At 49.9% G+C, this 20,549-nt stretch overlaps 1 pseudogene; it reads right to left on the minus strand.

Annotated features, from left to right (window-relative positions):
* Positions 1-2,614: 2,614 nt before the first annotated feature.
* Positions 2,615-3,787, minus strand: LOC147976126 (uncharacterized; annotated as a pseudogene).
* Positions 3,788-20,549: the final 16,762 nt, after the last annotated feature.

A 20,549-nucleotide genomic window follows, 5' to 3' on the forward strand; every position in this document is an offset into this window, starting at 1 on the left:
CCCGTGATAAGGGGACATGTTCTCTACTTTGACAAGATGTGCTAATGACAACCACGTCTCGAAACGTGGGGTGAAAAATGGTTCGAAATTATAACCGGACAGGCGTGACATCACATTACTAAAGTTGTTAGTGGATGGGACTCGTGTGTTATTATATTCTCCCTACGATTGTGTGCGGTGTGTGTTATAGGTCCGGACACAATCAATTTGTCCGAAGACTATTCAGGAGTTCGGAAGGAGGAACCCGCCTTGCAATGCCGAAGACAGCACTACGCGCCGGATACCTTGTCATTTAAGCCAGGTTCAGGGGCTACTGAGGGAGTCCTGGACTAAGGGGTCCTCGGGCGTCCGACCTGTTATCTATGGGCCGGACTGATGGGCTGTGAAGATATGAAGACCGAAGACTGTACCCGTGTCCAGATGGGACTATCCTTGGCGTGGAAGGTAAGCTTGGCGAACAACTATGAGGACTCCATATTATGTAACCGACTCTATGTAACCCTAAATCCCCCCAGTGTCTATATAAACCGGAGGACTTAGTCTGGATAGGGGATACTCAATACCTTAGTCATATAGGCTAGACTTCTAGGGTTTAGCCATTATGATCTCGTGGTAGATCAACTCTTGTAATACTCATATTCATCTATATCAATCAAGCAGGACGTAGGGTATTACCTCCATCAAGAGGGCCCGAACCTGGGTAAAACTTCGTGTCCCTTGTATCCTGTTACCATCAACCTTAGACACACAGTTCGGGACCCCCTACCCGAGATCCGCCGGTTTTGACAACGATACTAATCTACTAACCAAACGCCCAGTGCAAATTGCTGTCTTTTTTTCGTATTTCTGTGTTTCACAAAAAAGGAATATAAAATGGAATCCAAACGGAATGAAGCCTTCGGGAGAGTTATTTTTGGAACAAACGTGATCCAGGGGACTTGGAGTTTCCGTCAAGAAAGAAGAGAGGAGGCCATGAGGCAGGGAGGCGTGCCCAGGGGGTAGGCATGCCCCCCACCCTCATGGGCCCCTCGTAGCTCCACCGACGTACTTCTTCCGCCTATATATACCCATACACCTTGAAAACATCTAGGAGCACCACGAAACCCTATTTCCACCGCCGCAACCTTCTGTACCCGTGAGATCCCATCTTGGGGCCTTTTTCGGCGCTCCTCCGGAGGGGGAATCGATCACGGAGGGCTTCTATATCAACACCATAGCCTCTCCGATGATGTGTGAGTAGTTTACCATAGACCTTCGTGTCTATAGTTATTAGCTAGATGGCTTCTTCTCTCTCTTTGGATCTCAATACAAAGTTCTCGTCGATTCTCTTGGAGATCTATTCGATGTATTTCTTTTTGCGGTGTGTTTGTCTAGATCCGATGAATTGTGGGTTTATGATCAAGATTATCTATGAACAATATTTGATTCTTCTCTGAAATATTTTATGCATGATTTTAATATCTTTGCAAGTCTCTTCGAATTATCAGTTTGGTTTGGCCTACTAGATTGATCTTTCTTGCAATGGGAGAAGTTCTTAGCTTTGGGTTCAATCTTGTGGTGTCCTTTCCTAGTGACAGTAGGGGCAGCAAGGCACGTATTGTATTGTTGCCATCGAGGATAAAAAGATGGGGTTTATATCATATTGCTTGAGTTTATCCCTCTACATCATGTCATCTTGCCTAATGCGTTACTCTGTTCTTATGAACATAATACTCCAGATGCATGCTGGATAATGGTCGATGTGTGGAGTAATAGTAGTAGATGCAGAATCACCTCGGTCTACTTGTCGCGGACGTGATGCCTATATACATGATCATGCCTAGATATGCTCATAACTATGCGCTTTTCTATCAATTGCTTGACAGTAATTCGTTCATCCACCGTAGAATTTGCTATCTTGAGAGAAGCCACTAGTGAAACCTATAGCCCCCGGGTCTATCTTCTGTCATATTATTTTCCTATCAATTTGCTATTTCTATTTTGCAATCTTTATTTTCCAATCTATACAACAAAAATACCAAAAATATTTATCTTATTATCTCTATCAGATCTCACTTTCGTAAGTGATCGTGAAGGGATTGACAACCCCTTTATTGCGTTGGTTGCGAGGTTCTTGTTTGTTTGTGCAGGTACTAGGGGACTTGTGTGTTACCTCCTAATAGATTGATACCTTGGTTCTCAAAATTGAGGGAAATACTTACGCTACTATTCTGCATCACCCTTACCTCTTCAAGGGAAAACCAACACAAGCTCAAGAGGTAGCACTAACCTTCAAATGCAGATATGCTACATTTTGCTGGTGCACCCACGGAGCAACGGCCAGGTCGAGCGTGACAACACGGAGGTCCTTAGGGGCCTCAAGGCTAGAAGCTTCAATAAGAAGCTTGAGGCCAGTGCCAGGGGCTGGCTGGATGAGATGCAGCCCGTGTTGTGGTCCATCTGCACCATTGCAACTAAGCCCACCGATGAACCTCCATTCTTCCTCGTCTACAGGGCTGAGGTGGTGCTTCCAGTTGAGATCAAGCTTGGTTCCCCATGGGTCTTAGCATTCGATGTGGCGCACTAGGATGTCGCAAGGGGAACCGATCTCGTGCTCGGCGAGGAGGCTCGTTGCCTAGCCTCCCGCAATGCTGCGAGGTACCAGTAGGCCCTGCGGCGTTACCACGGCCGCAACATCCACTCCCGGACTCTCGAAGTCGGAGACCTCGTCCTGAGGCGGGTCCTCTCCAGGGAGGGCCTTCACAAGCTCTCGCCCATGTTGGAGGGCCCATTCAGGGTTGCCCGCGTCTCCAGGCCTGGCACCGCTTGCCTGTAGACAGAGGACGGGGTCCCCGTGCCAAACGCTTGGAACATCCAGCAACTCCAGAAGTTCTACCCAAGGAACTCTCACATAATAACGAGTTGGGATGTACACGCCCCGGAGTCTCCCGGTGCGCCGTTCCACGCCCAATTGGAAGCCCCATGCTCCGCGTTGGCGAAACAGTCAAACAACGACTATGCCCTCCGGCTTCATGATGGTCTTCATGGCCATCAGGGATGAACTGCGCGATCATATCATCCAGATGGTCCTCAACCCAATCCCCCAGGGCCTCGAAGTCGAAATCAATGTCGGAGCGAAGGAGGTTACTGAAAATGTGCATCGACACCCGTGCCAGGAGATCACGGCTCTCCTTCTCCATGAGTCTGCGCACCCTCTCCGCGCCTCCTTCTAGCCGCTTCACAATCCTGGTGAAGAAGGCAAGGTAACCGGCGTCGTTGGGCACAAGCGGGCTGGAGACGCTATCCCTCTTAGCGTAGTTCAATGCGCGACGAGCCCTTTGCTCGAGGTCGCAGAACATCTCGGAGTGCATGTGTTACAGGCACCGACCTCGGCTAGCCTCGTCCGCTGCTCGTTCTGTGAGGGTGGTGACATCACCCACCTGCTGATAAAGGGATGCTAGCTCGGCTTCGGCCGCGGCCTGGGCGTCTAGCGCGGCCTTCTGGCGCCTCTCTGCCTCGGCCAGCTTCCCCTTGAGGTTGTCAATCTTGCCCCTCAATTCTTCGTGCCGTGCACAGAAACAGGTCTCCTGAAGCTTCAATTTCTGACGATGGTCCTTGATGAGGGCCCGATGGGCTGCCGCGACCCCCTCGTTGATCTCGATCTGAACCTCCGCCTCCCAGGAGGCCTGAGAAGCCTCCGTGGCCATTACTTGGAGCCGCATCACCTCCAGCCACTCATGCTCCAGGCTTTGCTCAGACGCCTCTAGCGCCAGCTGTCCTCGAGAGCACGAAGCCCTACTTCGTGCATCGGTGGCTCTTCTATTGAAGCGCTCAAGCTGGCTCCACGCGCCTGGGCTTGCCGCTCGAGGACGGCGAGTGAAGCCAGAAGTTCCCGCTCGCGATTTTGTACGGCTTCGCACCGTCGTTCTGCGGCCTCGAGCAAAGGTTGACGGCGACCTCGAGCCGGTGCTACTCGCGCGCCAGGCGCTGATCCTCGTCCTCAAGATGCTGGTCAACATGGCGAACCTCCACTTCGAGCCGGTTCAGCACACCCGTCGCGTCCTCAAGGATGCCATGCCAAATGAAGCCACGGCTACGCGCAAGCTCCGATGCCTGACCGGGGCTTTGCTCTATGCTCCAATCCATGGTGGAGGCAAGGGACGGCCCGGGGTCAGCCGCCTCCCCGTCCGACTCTCCTGCCCAGGGCGTGGCCCTACGCGAGATTGACGACCAGTTCGTTGGGGTCGTCGACTCACGAAAGACCGGGCCACTGGCAAGAATTCGTGAGGGGAGCCTCGGGGCCATCCTCGCAAGCCTGATGTTGTGTCTGATGAAGGGAGCTAAAGACGCGGAGCCGAGGCCCGCTAGGAGTCGCCTCAGGAGGGGCTTGACTTCCCCGGCACGCGCGGGCTCGGCCTCGCGACCCACGGGACGCTCTACAACCACGAGCCTTGCACCCACCGGAGTAGGCAGCGGGGATGCCCCCATCTTTTCGCCTAGAGGATACCTGAGAAGCAAGAGATTAAGGGGGTCTTGCTGCATGAAAATCAAGGAGACCAAGGTGCTTACTTGTCCGCAGCGATCCACTTCCTCCTCTTCAAGGGCTGCGAGGCTGGCCGGTGCTGTCTTCGAGCCGACCCCTCCTCCGGGGGACACGTGAATCAGGGGTCGGTGCACCGGAGCTTGGCGTGCAGATCCCCACCCTTGGACTATGGACCGCACCCCCGAGGGAGGTGACGCCGATGGTGTTCAGAGGCGTGGATATGGGCTACCGCGCGACAGGCTGGTCGGTGCGCCCCTCCGCGATCGTTAGTGGTTCCCTGGCTTCAGAGCCCTTAGAGCTTGGGGTCGCCAGGAAGTGGTTGTGTCGAGGTCCCTCATGGCCCTCGGGGACCAACCCCCACTCGTTGAAGCACGGTATTGCCCTCGCGAAGTCTCTCCCATTCGTGTAGTTGTACAGGGGGAGCCCACCCCGAGGGAGCGCAATTGCTTCCTCACCAGTCAAGAGGCGTCGGATACCGTTCAGCATGTTTGGGGGTAGGGAGGCGGCCTGGAGCCTCATGGTGTCATCATGGCTGGTATAGGCCCAGATTGGGTGAGAATGACACTGAAGGGGAGCGATCCGCCAATGGATAAACTCCCTCACCACCATCGTCATTGTTACACCCACCACCCTCAGGCCGGCCAACCACGCCGTGACTCGTGAGAGCCTCGGGTCGATGATGACCCACAATATAGGGGATCAATCATAGTCCTTTCAATAAGAGTGTTGAACCCAACAAGGAGCAGAAGGAAATGACATGTGGTTTTCAGCAAGGTAATTTCCGCAAGCACTGAAATTGTTGGTAATGAGTAGTTTGATAGCAAGGTAATTTGTAACGAGCAAGTGACGGTAACGGTAAATAAAGTTAAGCAAGGTAGCCCAATCCTTTTGTGGTGAAGGACAGGCCAAAACGGTTTCTTATAGTAAGCATAGCGTTCTTGAGGGTACACGGGAATTTCATCTAATCACTTTCATCATGTTGGTTTGATTCATGTACGCTACTTTCACTATAGGAATCACATGATTTGCCATTTTTCATGGCAGACGACAAAGGACAAGAAAGCTGACGGAAAAGGTCTTTGCCATCAGCCGCAAACGGGAAACATTCTAGCACTGTAAGTTATGGTAAAGAGCTTCTCTATCGTATGTTTTTGCACATCAAACAACAAAAAGGTTTGCCATCAGCTTTCCTAGGCAAGCAGACAACAAATAATGTGGACGACAACAAATGGACATTAGCCACATTAGGTGGCTAACGCGATGCTTTGCCGTCTGCCAACTGACGGCAAATGTGTCCTCCCCTTTGCCGTATGCCTTCTGACGTCAGTAGAGGCGTCACTCCTCCCCGCTCTTTGTCGTCTGGCACAGACCGCAAACCCCCGCTATTTGTCGTCTGCCATAGACGACAAACAACACCATCCTTTGTCATGAGCCACCGATGACAAAGTGACCAAATGGGTCAACTCCCAGGTTGCACAGGTTGCTGCCACGTGGCCACTTTACTGTCTGTGGCAGACGACAAAGGGTCGGTGGCAGACAACAAAGAGCCTGCATTGCCTCTTTTTTTGTTTTTCTTATATCCAAGCATTTTCACAACAAATATATGATATATATATTCCACAGGGCAAGTTTCATAGCAAATATATGAAATATCCAACACATAAGTTTCATCCATACATTCATAGTTCCATCCATAAATACATATCAAGTTCCACATACATAGTTCCATCCATATATATTACAATAGTTTCATCCATATAGCAAGTTCCACATTGTTCATCGATAGAAAATCAAAACAGAAAGTAAAAAACCAACTCTCCATCAATGCAAGCTTCCGTGAAGTGAATGAAATCTACAAAATGGGAAATAATAAAGTTAGAGGAAGAAGACTAGAAGAAGAGGAAGACTAGAAGAAGGAGAAAATGAATAAGAAGAAGAAGCATATGACATTTATGAGCTTACCAAGGTTATCATGCCATTTATGAGCTAAGTAAGTTAAGTATATGACATTTATGAGCTTACCAAGGTTATCATGCCATTTTTGACCTATGTAAGCTAGGTATATGACATTTATTGGCATACGAAGGTTATGATGCCATTTATGAGCTAAGTAAGCTAATTATGTCATAAATGAACTAAATAAGCTAAGTATAGGTCATTATTGAGCTAACCTAGGTAATTATGCCATTTTTAGTTAGCTAACCATATTATGCCATTTTTGACATAAGTAAGCTAAGTATAGGTCATTATTGAGCTAACCTAGGTAACTAAGCATATTAGAGCTAACTTAGGTAAAATAGAACATTTTGGAGCGAAGTAAGCTTATTATATCATTTTGGAGGAAAATAAGCTAAGTATATGACATTTATGAGCACTACAAAAAACCCACTTCCGTGATGATACGTGTTTGTCATAGTAGGTCATGTTTTCTGTCATGCATGTACATCCATGACAATTTTATGACAGAATCAAGATAGTCATACTTGTGATGTCGTAGAAGTGTTCCATGACATTACCAAAATTATCATCACAGAAGTGTCCACTTCCATGACGATAAATCACGCATCATAGAAGTGCTTTCGTAAGGGTAACCGATACGTGGCATCCATTGTAACGGGTCGTCGTTAAGCTATAGGGTTCCGGTTTTGATCCAATAACCTGTTAACAGCCCGAACCAATGGTGATTTTCCACATGTAAAATTCTCATTCTCCGGCAGATCCACGTGTCGGCCCGGCGTTCGGACAGGTGTCATCCAGCGAATGGACGGGACGCGCCTATGATATGTCGACACATGTCTCGACCCAACAGTGGCCCATTCAGGTTAAAAGGCCGGGCCTGTCAAAGTAAGCGGGCTGGTCCTTTAGCGGCCTACTTGAGTCAGGCCCATTCACAAGCATGGCCCATACAAGTTACACAGAATCGGCCCATCAAAGGCCCATTTTAGATTTGACAATTTCCAGCCCATCGTTAGTTTTAGCCCGTTAACGGCATGCTATGTCTTTGGGCCCAATTACAACCTGAGCTTCTTTCGGCCTGTTAGCAGCCCATTGCTAGTTCTAGCCCGTTAACAGCCCGGAACGTCTTTCGGCCTTTTCTCAATCCATTCTTCAGTTGGGTCAACTTCTAGCCTGTTGTGACTTTAGGCCTGTCCTCGACCCATTTGGTAAATGGGCCAATTCCTAACCCATTTTGTCTTTTGGCCTGTTAACGACCCACACAACAGTTGGGCATTTGACTATGCAACCTAATTTTGGGTCCATTAGGGGCCCACATTCCGCAGGGCAAAATTTCAGCCCGATGCGACTTTTGGCCTGTTAAAAGCCTAGTTTGCAAATTGGGCCTCCTCTGGCCCATAACACTTTTGGCCTCTTACTGGCCCATAAAGTAAAAGGTCCGAGACAAAATCGACATTTATTTCGGCCTACTAGAGGCATGCGGGCCATTTCCATTTATACGGCCCTATCAAGCTTTCGGCCTATTAACGGCCTGCTAAGAGCCGTTGTTACGGTGGGCCACATCATTTGGGATCCACTAAATATTATTTTCACCAACCCAATTAAGGCCCCCTTTGACTACCCATGTTTGTTTGTTCGTACGACGTCCCGGAAATGTTTGCGAGTGTTGGCCCCCATTTCAACAATATGGCATATTCAAAGAATTATCCTACTCTATACTATCGCCTCTAAAAAACATACACTATACAATAAAAAGACTAAGACATAGAAATGTAGAATAATCCTACACCATACACTACTTCAGGATGGTCCAAACGTGACACTACGATCAGAGACCCTTCGACGAAACTGTGTGTGATGCCATAATCGCAAACAGTGGTGTAAAAAACCCGTCAAAAAAGGTGCAAAACATTTGCGATTACGGATGCATCAAACACGGTTCAGATTTTAGTTGTGTGTGCGATGTAAGGCATACGGTTCAGTTCAATTAAATGTTTGGGATGAGGAGGAACAAAAGTAATGGGCAGCCAGATGAAGGCGTGTGCAATATATAGCATACGATTCACTAGGATGAACTGTGTGTGATTAGGCAACAAAATGGAAACGGTTCAACTGAACAAGATGTGTGTGATACGCGGCAAACAGGTCCGTAATCACAAATGTGTGTGAAGACCAATAATAACACAGACGATTGTTGCTAATAAGCCATGTGATTTGATCTGTCTACAGCAGAATAACATGTATATATATATAACTGAAATAAACATCCAATTACATAAGTGACTATACAGATCATTCGCACACACCTCAATAAACAATTGCATGCATTCTAAAGTAGGAGAAACGATCGTCTAGTCATCTACTTCTTGTGACGCTCCCGCCACTGCTATGTGACTCGATCCCTTGTCTAGGTCAGGAACAAGACAGTTCCTCATGTCAACAATCCGCCTGTACATCTCGTAGCTCGTGTACGTGTCCATGGCCGCGTACTTGACATGTTGATCATCCATTCTCTCACGCCACACACTGTGCCAGGCGTTCCTATCCTTATTGCTGTCATTCTTCATCTTCATGTAGTAGGAGTCGATGATGGCCGAGGCGAGGTCAACCAGGGAGTTCTGTTTGTTTTTGTTGCTACCCAGACCTTCTAGTGGCGCTAGATGTTGACAAGATTCGGGCATTTCAAGCCCGAAACCTTGAGCGCTTTTAGATCATTTGTGGTGTCCACCTCAGCGAAACTGAAGTCGAAGCTGTTGATAAACCTGGAGAAACGCTCGCAAGCCATTGTGGCTAGGTGGTAGTGGAAGACAAGGATGTCATGTCGCACGCACAACTGGGGAACGACAACCTTTTGATCGTGCCCGGCACGACCGATGTTGTACTCGAGGTTGAAGCCGACCACTTTGTACTTATCCTCAGCAAGGAACTGCTCCATAGTTTGGATGGACCTCTCCACTGTAACTGGATCGTTCGTGTACACCACCGAGAGAGCCTTCCCCCTCACGTGGGTGTCCACGACGTGTTGTGTGGTGAACTGCTTGCCGTTGTCGTCGTCGGCCGTTGGGAGCGCCATTGGAGCCATGGGGAGCGCCATTGGAACCGCTAGATGTCCTCTCTGTATGTGTCCTCGTGCATGTGATTATTGTGTCGTGTGAGACGATAGATGAAGGTAAGTGGCCGCAGGAATAAAAGGAGGCCGGGCAGCGTGGATTCTCGGTGCGTCCGCATGGCAGTTTTTGTAGCGGGTAAGTGCATCATCACGCCACGCTCGGCGCAACCGCATGCACACCAATGTGCGTGATCATGCGCCAGCCCCAAACACTAGTAGAGCGCATGGTGGGACGAGGGCAGAGCACCCGAAGGGACGCGAGATCAGAGCACGCGTGGCGGGACGCGAGCAGAGCGCGCCGCGGCCGCCTGAACTAATAGAGGAGTTGAACACGCAGGAAATGGTCGCCTACAAGCCGGCCGACAGTTGCGTCACTGCGTAGAGAGTGGCCGTTTGCTACCACCTCCGTCTAGTCTATAGTCCCTGTCGGTGTCAAAACTGGCGGATCTCGGGTAGGGGGTCCCGAACTGTGCGTCTAAGGCGGATGGTAACAGGACGCAGGGGACACGATGTTTTACCCAGGTTCGGGCCCTCTTGATGGATGTAAAACCCTACGTCCTGCTTGATTTATTCTTGATAATATGAGTATTACAAGAGTTGATCTACTACGAGATCGGAGAGGCTAAACCCTAGAAGCTAGCCTATGGTATGATTGTATGTTGTCCTACGGACTAAAACCCTCCAGTTTATATAGACACAGGAGGGGGCTAGGGTTACACAAGGTCGGTTACAAAGGAGGAGATATACATATCCGTATTGCCTAGCTTGCCTTCCACGCCAATTAGAGTCCCATCCGGACACGGGACGAAGTCTTCAATCTTGTATCTTCATAGTCCAACAGTCCGGTTGTCCGGAGACCCCCTAATCCAGGACTCCCTCAGTAGCCCCTGAACCAGGCTTCAATGATGATGTGTCCGGCGCGCAGTGTTGTCTTCGGCATTGCAAGGCGGGTTCCTCCTCCGGATACACCACAGAAGCGTTTGAATAAAAGGATTGTGTCCGACCCTGGTTTGATGTTCTATTACGGGCTTGATTTCCACGATCTAGCCCCGGATTCCTTCCTCCACATCTCGGCATTTATTATCGTATGTCAGGCCTTCCTCCGCATTACCCCTCACTTCGGCCTGTGGCTCAAGACCTTTGATGTGAAGCTGAAGACGGTTGATGGGCAGTATGCAGCGTGCGGAGGTGCATTAATAAGTAAGATTGCTGGAGCTCTGTGGCCAAAGGGTTCCTTTCCGGAGGTGTCCAGATTATGGCAACGGGAGTGGTTCTACATCACCGCCCCCAGAAGTGCCAAGTAGGTAGCTTCCCCTGCCTTTCGCTCGGGCCCTCCACCACAACTGATGTCATGGATCAGCAGGGGGCTGAGCTGGGGTCCAGCCAAGGATGTGCCCATACTGCAGAGCCGCATACAAGATCTCTTCGAGGGAGATTTTAGTTTGGTTATGGTAGTGCAAGTCATGCTGGTTCGTCAAGTCCAGCCTTGCAAATGCCGGCCCCTCCGCTTGTGGGAATTCAACCCAGAAGGACTGCGCGCTATTCAGAATTTCCTCGGCCTGACGCACGAGGAGATGTACAAGTCGTTCTTCGGACCCCAAATAGAGTGTCCGGACACCTCCAAGGACGTGGGCCTAAGCATCAACCGCACCACGGCCCAAGTAAGTAATCCTAGTCGAACACACTATCTTTCATTTATCACGACGTCATTCTGAAGAATCGCTTTTTTACCAGGACTGGATAACAAAAGCGAAGATGATATGGTGTTCGGCCCCCCTTCTCGAAGGCTTGGACAACCCGGTGCTGGAAAAGATGCTCGAGCCAGCACCTTGCCCGATGCCCTCAAATGAAGATGAAGGGGGAATAAAGAGAGCGAAAGCGGGCCTCCACCACTACCTATTCCAACCGAGGGAACGAGCGCATCCATGAGGGAGGATAACCAAGGGAAGGAATCCGACATTCCCTCGCCCCGGGGGAGGAAGAGGACTACCTCTGATGATCCGGAAACCAAGGTTTCCAAACGGGAGAAGAAAACTCCACCAGAGGATCCCGCCTCGGAGGGTGCTCTTGCCGCACAAAGTCCGTGCGGGGATCAGCCCTCTAACGAGCTGTAAGTAATCAAAAAGTACTTAATAGTGAAGATATACTACCTTACTTCTGAGAAAGATAACCGAAGCATTTATCTTGTAGTTCGGATCTGGGCCCTTCTCAATTGAGCTCGTCTTCGGGGGATCTTCTTCCGGAGATGATGGAGAGCCAAACGCCTCCCCCGGACTCCCCAGCTCAAGAAGTGGGCGACCTTGAAATGTCATCACGGAGAGTTTCTCTGGATCCGGCAAGGCTTGAAGGTAATCCCATGGTCACCCGAAGCCCTCAGTATCCAGCTCTTGAAGAGAGCAATCAAAAGAGTCCGGCACCATCTGGGACGCGGTCGGACGTACTGAAGGGTCTGCTAGAGTGAGCGACTATCTCAGAAGAGCACCGTACATTAATGTGTACGGTCATTGAAAGGATTTCGTCCGCCGAAAACGGGTTTCATGAAGCCTTTATGAGTCTACCGACGGGCTTTGAGGTGCGTGAAATGATATACATTTGTGATGGTACCGCACATTTTAGGTGTGCCCTGTGTAGATAGTAGCCCCTGAGACTCTGGTTGTCGTCGACAACGGCGGCGAACAGAGGATCATTGTTCCAGGTAATAACCAGACCACCTTTATGTGCAGGTGTCTGAAGCTCCGGTGGCCAGCCGGACTGGTGGGGTTGCCGAACTAAAGCGGCGACTGGATGCGGCGGATGCCGACATCGAGCTTGTTAACAAGAGGCTTGATGAGGCACATGGTAGGTGATGTTTATAATGAATGTCACATAGGAAGAGCAGCGTGATGCCAGTATCTTTAATATATTGTGACTGCAGATGGAGCTACCACCATGGAGGCCCTGCGGGCGGAGCTTGCCCGAGCCAAGGAGCAAGCAAGGAGTAGTAATGCGGCCGCTTTGAAGGCGGCCGAAGAGTTGAGAGCCGACAAGGCCGCGCATAGCGAGAGCAAAGAGAAAATGGCCAAAATGGCGGTGAAGTTAAAAGACACTGCCGACCGCTGCCAGTTTCTTGAAGAAGAAAACCGAGCGAAGGCTACTGACCTTGAAAAGGCCACCATGGAGACCAAAGACACCCGCTCTGCAATTACAGCGAAGAAGGAGGAACTGCGTGAAGCCGGGGACATTGTGGCAGGGAAGCCCTTTATGCTACGGAGGAAGTTCGGTGATCCGCGGTATGCCCCTCTGGATCGGCTGTGGAGTTCGGCCGACGCATATCTGGACCTAGCGGCGAGCACCGTCGATGCGGCCGAATACTTCCGAGATCAAACAAACTGTGAAGCGGACAAGCTGTTCTGGTTGCAATTTAACGTTCCAGAGCGTCCGCTTCCATTGACTAATCAGCTTGCCGAATGGGCCGAACTCAATAGATTGTCCGGACTCGCCATGATTGTCCGAACATCTATTTTAGCTTGGTGCAGCAGTTCCTTGGTGCGGTGCCACGCATTAATGCGATGAAGAGGTCGGCATGCATAGAAGGCTCGGGGATGGCCCTTGCCTGTGTCAAAACATACTGGGCAGAGATGGATGCCACCACTATCGCGGCGCAGGGTTCGGCCATAGGCCGAGTGGCTGCCGGGCACTATTTTGAAGAAGTTCTTGAGGGCGCTCGTTTGATAGAGGCCCAGTGCTCGAAGAATGTTATGTTTGAGTGACATGTATTCCTATTGCAAAAACGACGTTTTATTGAATTTATCAAGGCTGTATTTATACTTTTGCCCGAAAGTATTGTGATGCCTCCTGTGCGGCTGTTTATGTATACCTGTATATAACCTGAAAGATTGCAGTCGTCGGCTTCTGCCCCCACGCATATAATGTGGGGGTGTTCGCAGAAGACGCATATTCACACTTAATCCAACGTCTTGGTCCTATTAAGGAGGTGATAGCGCAGCGAACTAGGCAACCAGATTATAATGCTTTAAGACTTTCACTTAGCCATAGGAGTTTGACGGTGGGGCTACTATATAGCCCCTGGTGGCTCCGCACTCATCCGGATCCGGGGAGCGTACATGCCTGGCCGGGAAACGCCCTTCGTTAATGGGGAGGAATCCCGAAGATTCCAATAGGTCATCGAGTGGTTGACCAGTTTCACGCTATATCATGACAGTCAGTTTTCGGCTTTCTCTACTGAGGTGCTCGTCCGGATGAACTAGGGCACAATCGCAGTAGTTCTCCTGGTGCCGCCATAGCTGATAGAGCAGAATGTAAGGCAGCAAAACACAGGAGCCGGGCAAACCCAACATTTGACCAAAGACATGATTCGGAGCTGATGCATATAAGGCCAAACTCGCGACGCCGAACACTCCCCAAGGTATTCGGTCTTTATGGTGTAAACCGGGTCTAAACAGTACCCTTTGTAAGAAGCCCCTGGCGTCTAGGTAGGTGCATTATTCTGGCATGGCCACATTCCAAGACGTCAGCATCCTTCTCGATTATACTGAGAATCCAAGGGATGTAAATCAACAAGAGACAGTAAAAGAGGTTTACACATGGTCTTAATCTACAAAGAATCCTTGGAACGGGTCCCTGCTCCACGTCTGCGCCTGTGTCTCCATTGTGCCGTATCCTGGACGGGTGTAGCACGATGGTCATCTGAAAAAGAGAGGAACTTAATTGCCGTGCAAAAGTTAAGTTATACTAGATAAACAATATATAGTTGAAATTGAGTAAAGGTGAGCCTTATTGCCACTTTTGCGCGCGCGTTGAGCCCCTTGTATTGTAATAGGGGTATGGCCATCAAACCTGTATTAATTACGTATAGCTGCACCAGACTTGTCTAACCGCGTCCGCGGTCTTAATGATCTATCAAATGCTTGAGTTGGTGAGGCCGTTTAGTGTGCGGCGGCCAAGGCGGCTGCACCGTCTTCGGCGCGCAAGGAGCGCTCAATATTTCCATTTACTGTAATGATGCCGCGTGGACCGGGCATCTTGAGCTTGAGGGAAGCGTAATGTGGTATTGCGTTAAAGCGAGCGAAAGCTTCACGTCCGAGTAGTGCTTGATAGCCACTTTGGAACGGAGCGACGTGGAAAGTTAAATTTTCGCTGCGGAAGTTATGAGGGAAGCCGAATATAACCTCTAGTAGCAGGGAGCCCCTGCAATGAGCCTCCGGGCCTGGCGTCACTCCTTTAAAGGTAGCATTGCTATGACAAAATTTTGTTGGGTCTATCCCCATTTTGCGGACTGTGTCCTGATATATCAGATTTAAACTACTGCCGCCGTCCATCAGGACTCGTGTGAAGTGGTATCTGTCAATTTTTGGATCTAATACCAAGGCAGCCCATCCTGCACGCCGGATACTTGCCGAGTAATCCCGATGGTCGAAGGTGATCGGCTGGGGCATGTTTCTCTAAAGGTGCCGCTTTGTTTCTCCCTTTTATCACGTGTAACACATTGACTGTTTTGACTTCTGGTGGGAATTTCTTCTGTTCCCCTGTGCTTTGCTTGCGAGGCTCGTCCTTGTCTTCACTTGGTGTATCCTACCCCTTGTGTTCGGCGTTGAGCTTGCCGGACTGTTTGAAGACCCAACATTCTTTGTGGGTATGATTTGCAGGTTTATCAAGGGAGCTATGGATCTGACATATTTGGTCCAGAATTTTGTTTAGGGTGGACAGTTCGTCTCTGTTTCCTTTGGAGGGCGGCTTCTGCTGCCTTGGCCGAGAGCTTCTAAATCCGGCGTTTACCGCCATGCTCTTCGGGCTGTCTTCTTTATTCCGGCTCTTATTCTTGCTGCGTCGTGATTTCCCGTTTCCATCCCTGACTTCGGATGTACTTGGGTCGCTGGTGCTGCATCGGGCTAACTAGCTGTCCCCGCCCGCGCAAAAACAAGTCATGAGGCTTGTTAATGCTGCCATTGTTCTCGACTTTTCTTGACCGAGGTGTCTGGCAAGCCATTCGTCTCGAACGCTATGCTTGAAAGCTGCTAAGGCTTCGGCATCCGGACAGTCGACTATTTGGTTCTTTTTAGTGAGGAACCTGTTCCAAAGTTTTTGGGCTGACTCACCGGGCTGTTGAGTTATATGACTTAAATCATCTGCATCCGGTGGTCGGACATATGTCCCTTGAAAATTTGCCCGAAAGGCGTCTTCGAGCTCTTTCCAGCTTCTGATGGAGTTTTCGGGGAGGCTTTTAAGCCAGTGTCGGGCTAGCCCTTTGAGCTTGAGGGGTAAGTACTTGATGGCGTGGAGATCATCTCCTCGAGCCATATGGATATGGAGGATGTAGTCCTCAATCCAGACCCCAGGGTCTGTTGTTCCGTCGTATGCGTCTATGTTTACGGGTTTGAATCCCTCTAGAAATTCATGATCCAGCACCTCGTCGGTGAAACATAGAGGGTGTGCAGCACCCCTGTATTTGGGTGTACCATGGTGTTCGGATGTTTGTTGTGTTGCATTGTATGTTGGAGCGCGCTTGCGTGGTCCATAGATGGATCTAGTTGCGCCATCCTTTTGATGCGATCCCTGACGCGGATCGTGTATTGGTTTGTGTGCGGCGTCGTTTGCCGCTTTATGTTGGCTATGCGGTCGTCTATCCGACCGGATGACCATTTTATTTTTTAATTGTGGAGGATCTAAGGCCTCCTCATCAAATTTAGGTAGCAACTTTCGCTTCGGATAGCTCTTGGTGTGGCGGTTACTGCCGTACTTCGTTGCAGTGTTGAGTACTTCACTCCATTTGATTTTGACTCTGTCTCGTGCAGCCTTGAGCCTTTGCTTCAGTTTTTTCAGGATCCTCGCCGTGGCAACAAGCCTTTGGTGGGCGTTATGTTGCTCCTCGCGCCTGTCCGGTGTGGTTTCGTCCGGACTGTTATCTTCGACAGAGTTGGGTTGTTCGGTTTGATTCCCCGTGTTGCCCTGGTCGGGCAATGGTTCACCCTGCTCTATTGCTGGGTCTATATGATCGTTATTTCTGCCGAGGCGGGATTTGGAGCAGCACTTACGCCGCCGCTTTGACTGCTTCTCGAGGGAACAACCCTTTGCTGCGTCCTTCCGTTCCTCGTCGTTGTTTTCTTTGGGTGTGTCCACCATGTATACGTCATATGATGAAGTGGGCGTCCAGTGCCCTGTGGGCAGTGGTCCATACCGTCGATGTCTTCGGAGTCGAAGTCGAGCATGTCGGTTAAGTCATCCACAGTGGCTACTAAGTGGGTGGTGGGTGGGCGGTGAATTTCTTCATCATCCGCATCCCAATCCTGCCGAACATAGTTCGGCTAGGACCCTCCTAAGGAGAGAGACCTTAGTGAGTTCAGTATGTCGCCGAACGGCGAGTGCTGAAAAATATCCGCGGAGGTAAACTCCATGATCGGCGACCAATCGGATTCGACAGGAACGGGCGCACAAGGTAGGGGCTTGAATCTGTCGAAGATAAAGTCTCTATGGATATCGGCCGTGTAGTTTAAGCTTCCAAACCTGACCTGGTGGCCAGGGGCGTAACTTTCCATCTGCTCCAGATGGCCAAGCGAGTTGGCCCGCAGTGGGAAGCCGCCGAACACAAAGATCTGTCCGGGGAGAAAAGTCTCACCCTGGACTGCATCGCTATCGATGATCGTAGGAGCCATCAAGCCTAACGGCGACGACACAGAGGAACTCTCAATGAAAGCACCAATGTCGGTGTCAAAACCGACGGATCTCGGGTAGGGGGTCCCGAACTGTGCGTCTAAGGCGGATGGTAACAGGAGGCAGGGGACACGATGTTTTACCCAGGTTCGGGCCCTCTTGATGGAGGTAAAACCCTACGTCCTACTTGATTTATTCTTGATGATATGAGTATTACAAGAGTTGATCTACCACGAGACCGGAGAGGCTAAACCCTAGAAGCTAGCCTATGGTATGATTGTATGTTGTCCTACGGACTAAAACCCTCCGGTTTATATAGACACCAGAGGGGGCTAGGGTTACACAAGGTCGGTTACAAAGGAGGACATATACATATCCGTATTACCTAGCTTGCCTTCCACGCCAAGTAGAGTCCCATCCGAACATAGGACGAAGTCTTCAATCTTGTATCTTCATAGTCCAACAGTCCGGCCAAAGGATATAGTCCGACTGTCCGGAGACCCCCTAATCCAGGACTCCCTCAGTCCCCTTTATATTATCTACCATACTTTGCCCTCATATTTAACTAACAAAATGTTAATGCATGTTATAAAAATTATATAATTGGAAACTATGTTCAAATATGAATCCAACTATATAATCTTTGGCGACATGCATTCGTATTTTATTAGTTAAATCATACTTATAAACCAGGATGTGGGTATAGTAGGTATTTAAATCGCAAATGTTTTTTTATTAACCGTGTGTGTACGTGGCATTTCGTCCTCCTCTCGCACGTCTTGTCACCCCGCTGCCGCAGACAGCTTAGAGCGCAAGCTTACACAGCACACGGGGGCGTTCTTTTGGCCAAACGGTGGCGCCAATGAATCGTCGATGAGCCCGTTCCCGCGCAACCTCGTAGGTTCCCGCGCAAGCTTCCCGCCCGACTTGCTGAAATCCCCCAAAATCCCAATGCTTACCGGCCTGCTATAAAAATCCTCACGGCCGGTGAGTCATGCGTCGCATTTTCCCCTCCCTCCCTGTAGCTTAACTTGTTTGCTTCTCCCACAATCGCCAATGGCACCGGTCCGTCGTTGTCGCTCAGCCACTCTGCCGTCATCAGAGGACAGCTCTAGCTGGGAGGCTACCGCGGTGGTGACACAGTCCCCGGTGTAGTGTAGTGCGCGTGGCGTCCCTGTTGGGTGTGCGCGTAACACCCACCTCACGCTCCTCCGCCGGTGCCCGTCGGCAACTCTTGCCGGCCTGCGGTGCCGCCACACCACCGTCGAAAGCTAGGGCCATCGGCCGCTCCGCCGCCGCTGCCCGAAGGCGGGAGGTGGCCGTCGTGGCCGGCAGTGCGCGTGGCCATCACCCGCTCTGCCACCGCGGCCCGAAGGCGGGAGGTGGTGGTCATGGCCGCCACCCCATCGTCGCCCGCTGTGGCCACCAGCCACCGTCGACCGCGGGGGTCATCACCCGCTCCGCCACCGCCACCTGAAGGCGGGAGGCGGAGGTTGATGCCCGCACGTGCGTCAGCGACCTTGCACGCTACAGCGAGTTCCTGCAGGAGGAGGAGGAGCGCCTCGTCGAGCACGCAAAGAGCCTTACTGCCGCCGTGGCCGCGGCACACTCTGCCTCCGAGGTGAGGAATCAAGAGATCTACGAGGAGAACCACCGCTTCGAGAGGGGTTGTCTGGAGCGGCAGAGGGCGTTCGAGGTGAGCATCACTGAAGCTGCAACGGTAGAGGAGAGGGAGCCAGAAGTAGTACAAAGCCCCTCTGAAGTAGTAGTAGTATTTAGGGGCTATTTTGTTCAGTTCATCTGACTATAGATGTGGTGGAACTATATAATGTACTTAAAATTAGCTAGTATATATAGTTGAACTAGCTATTTCAGTACGTGGTTGGCAACAATTGGGGAAAAAGTTTGGTCGGTTCAGCTATCGAGTTGAACTGTTTATATAAATTAAGAATGACAGCTTAATCTATGAATGAAATCTATGCTTAATTACTGAATTTTAGTTGCAAAAATTAGATATTGCTAGTGTTTTTTAGCTTCATATTTTGAAAAATCGCAGTGTTACAAGGTTGACAAATGGCAATGTTACTAGATCAACAAATGTCAATCTTTCCTGTTTGACAAATGGTAACATACCCAATATGGTAGATGCAAATCGCACCAAATTGTTTATAAGTGGTTGCACACGGGTCATCCGAAAGAACCATTTGCGTTGAAGAGATGCACAAATCCTGCTCCCACTTAGCATCATGTCGTCCCGGGGTCGACGGGCGGGGGACGGGAGGACGGCAACTGGCGGCGCTGAGAGGTAGCATTCGATGCTGGCGTCCCATGCCGCTGTGGGGGCATGCGCACGGAGAGGAAGGCGGGCGGCCATGGAAGTCAAAGGGCTCGCTTCCTAGTGAGCCTGCGCAGCGTATAGCTCGCATGCTTCCTGATGAGCCCGCGCATTCGAGGACAGCTTGCACGCCTCTCGGTCTGCCTACACACTGGACTGCGCTCACACGCCTCCTGTTCAATCAAGGTCAAGCAGCTGTCCGCACGACACCTCCTACAACCATTAAAACCAAGACACATGGCGTCACGTGAATGGTTAACAGAACGCACATGGTTTGAATTATACAAACGTTTGAGATATTAAAGTGGCAACTATTTTTCAAAATGCATTTATTGGCTGTCATTATTCGAGTGCGCCTTCTCTCAAAATGGACACGAAAAATACCACAGCATGTCGGGTGCCATTCCATGATAGCATGCCAAGTTTCATGAATTTCAGACGAGTTTTGCATTTACTAGAATTTAAAAATAAAGTATCTCAACGTTTTGCCGGCAATCAGCGGTGCCTTGGTGTTTGAAATTCATTCCCATTCTTGCATGGGACCTAAGCATGCACCCAAGGACACATATTTGATTTTTCAACCAATTTATATGCACTGGAGCATGTGCATGTATTTCAAATTTGAATTATGCACATAAATGCATTGAAAACTCAGTTAATGCATAAAAATGTCCAAACGAACCCCGAAAAATCACAAAAATTGACACAACACTCCTGTTGTTCTATGTTGACACGAGAAAAAATTTGAAAGCAATAAGAGGCAACGGATATCGTTTCGTCCCCAAAGGTACTGTAACACCCACAATGCGGCTATATCTCCCATGTGTCGGGGCATGACTTAGAGGCATAGCCGCATGGTAGGAATGTCGCAAGATGGGTAATCTTTACACATCCCATGTACAGAATAAGAAAGGGATAAAGAGTCGACTTACAATCGCCACTTCACACAATACACAAATAGTCATACATCATCCAGAATA

Source organism: Triticum urartu, chromosome 4A (assembly GCF_056163025.1).
Source record: "Triticum urartu cultivar PI428250 chromosome 4A, HENAU_Tu73, whole genome shotgun sequence".
Classification (NCBI taxonomy): Eukaryota; Viridiplantae; Streptophyta; class Magnoliopsida; order Poales; family Poaceae; genus Triticum; species Triticum urartu.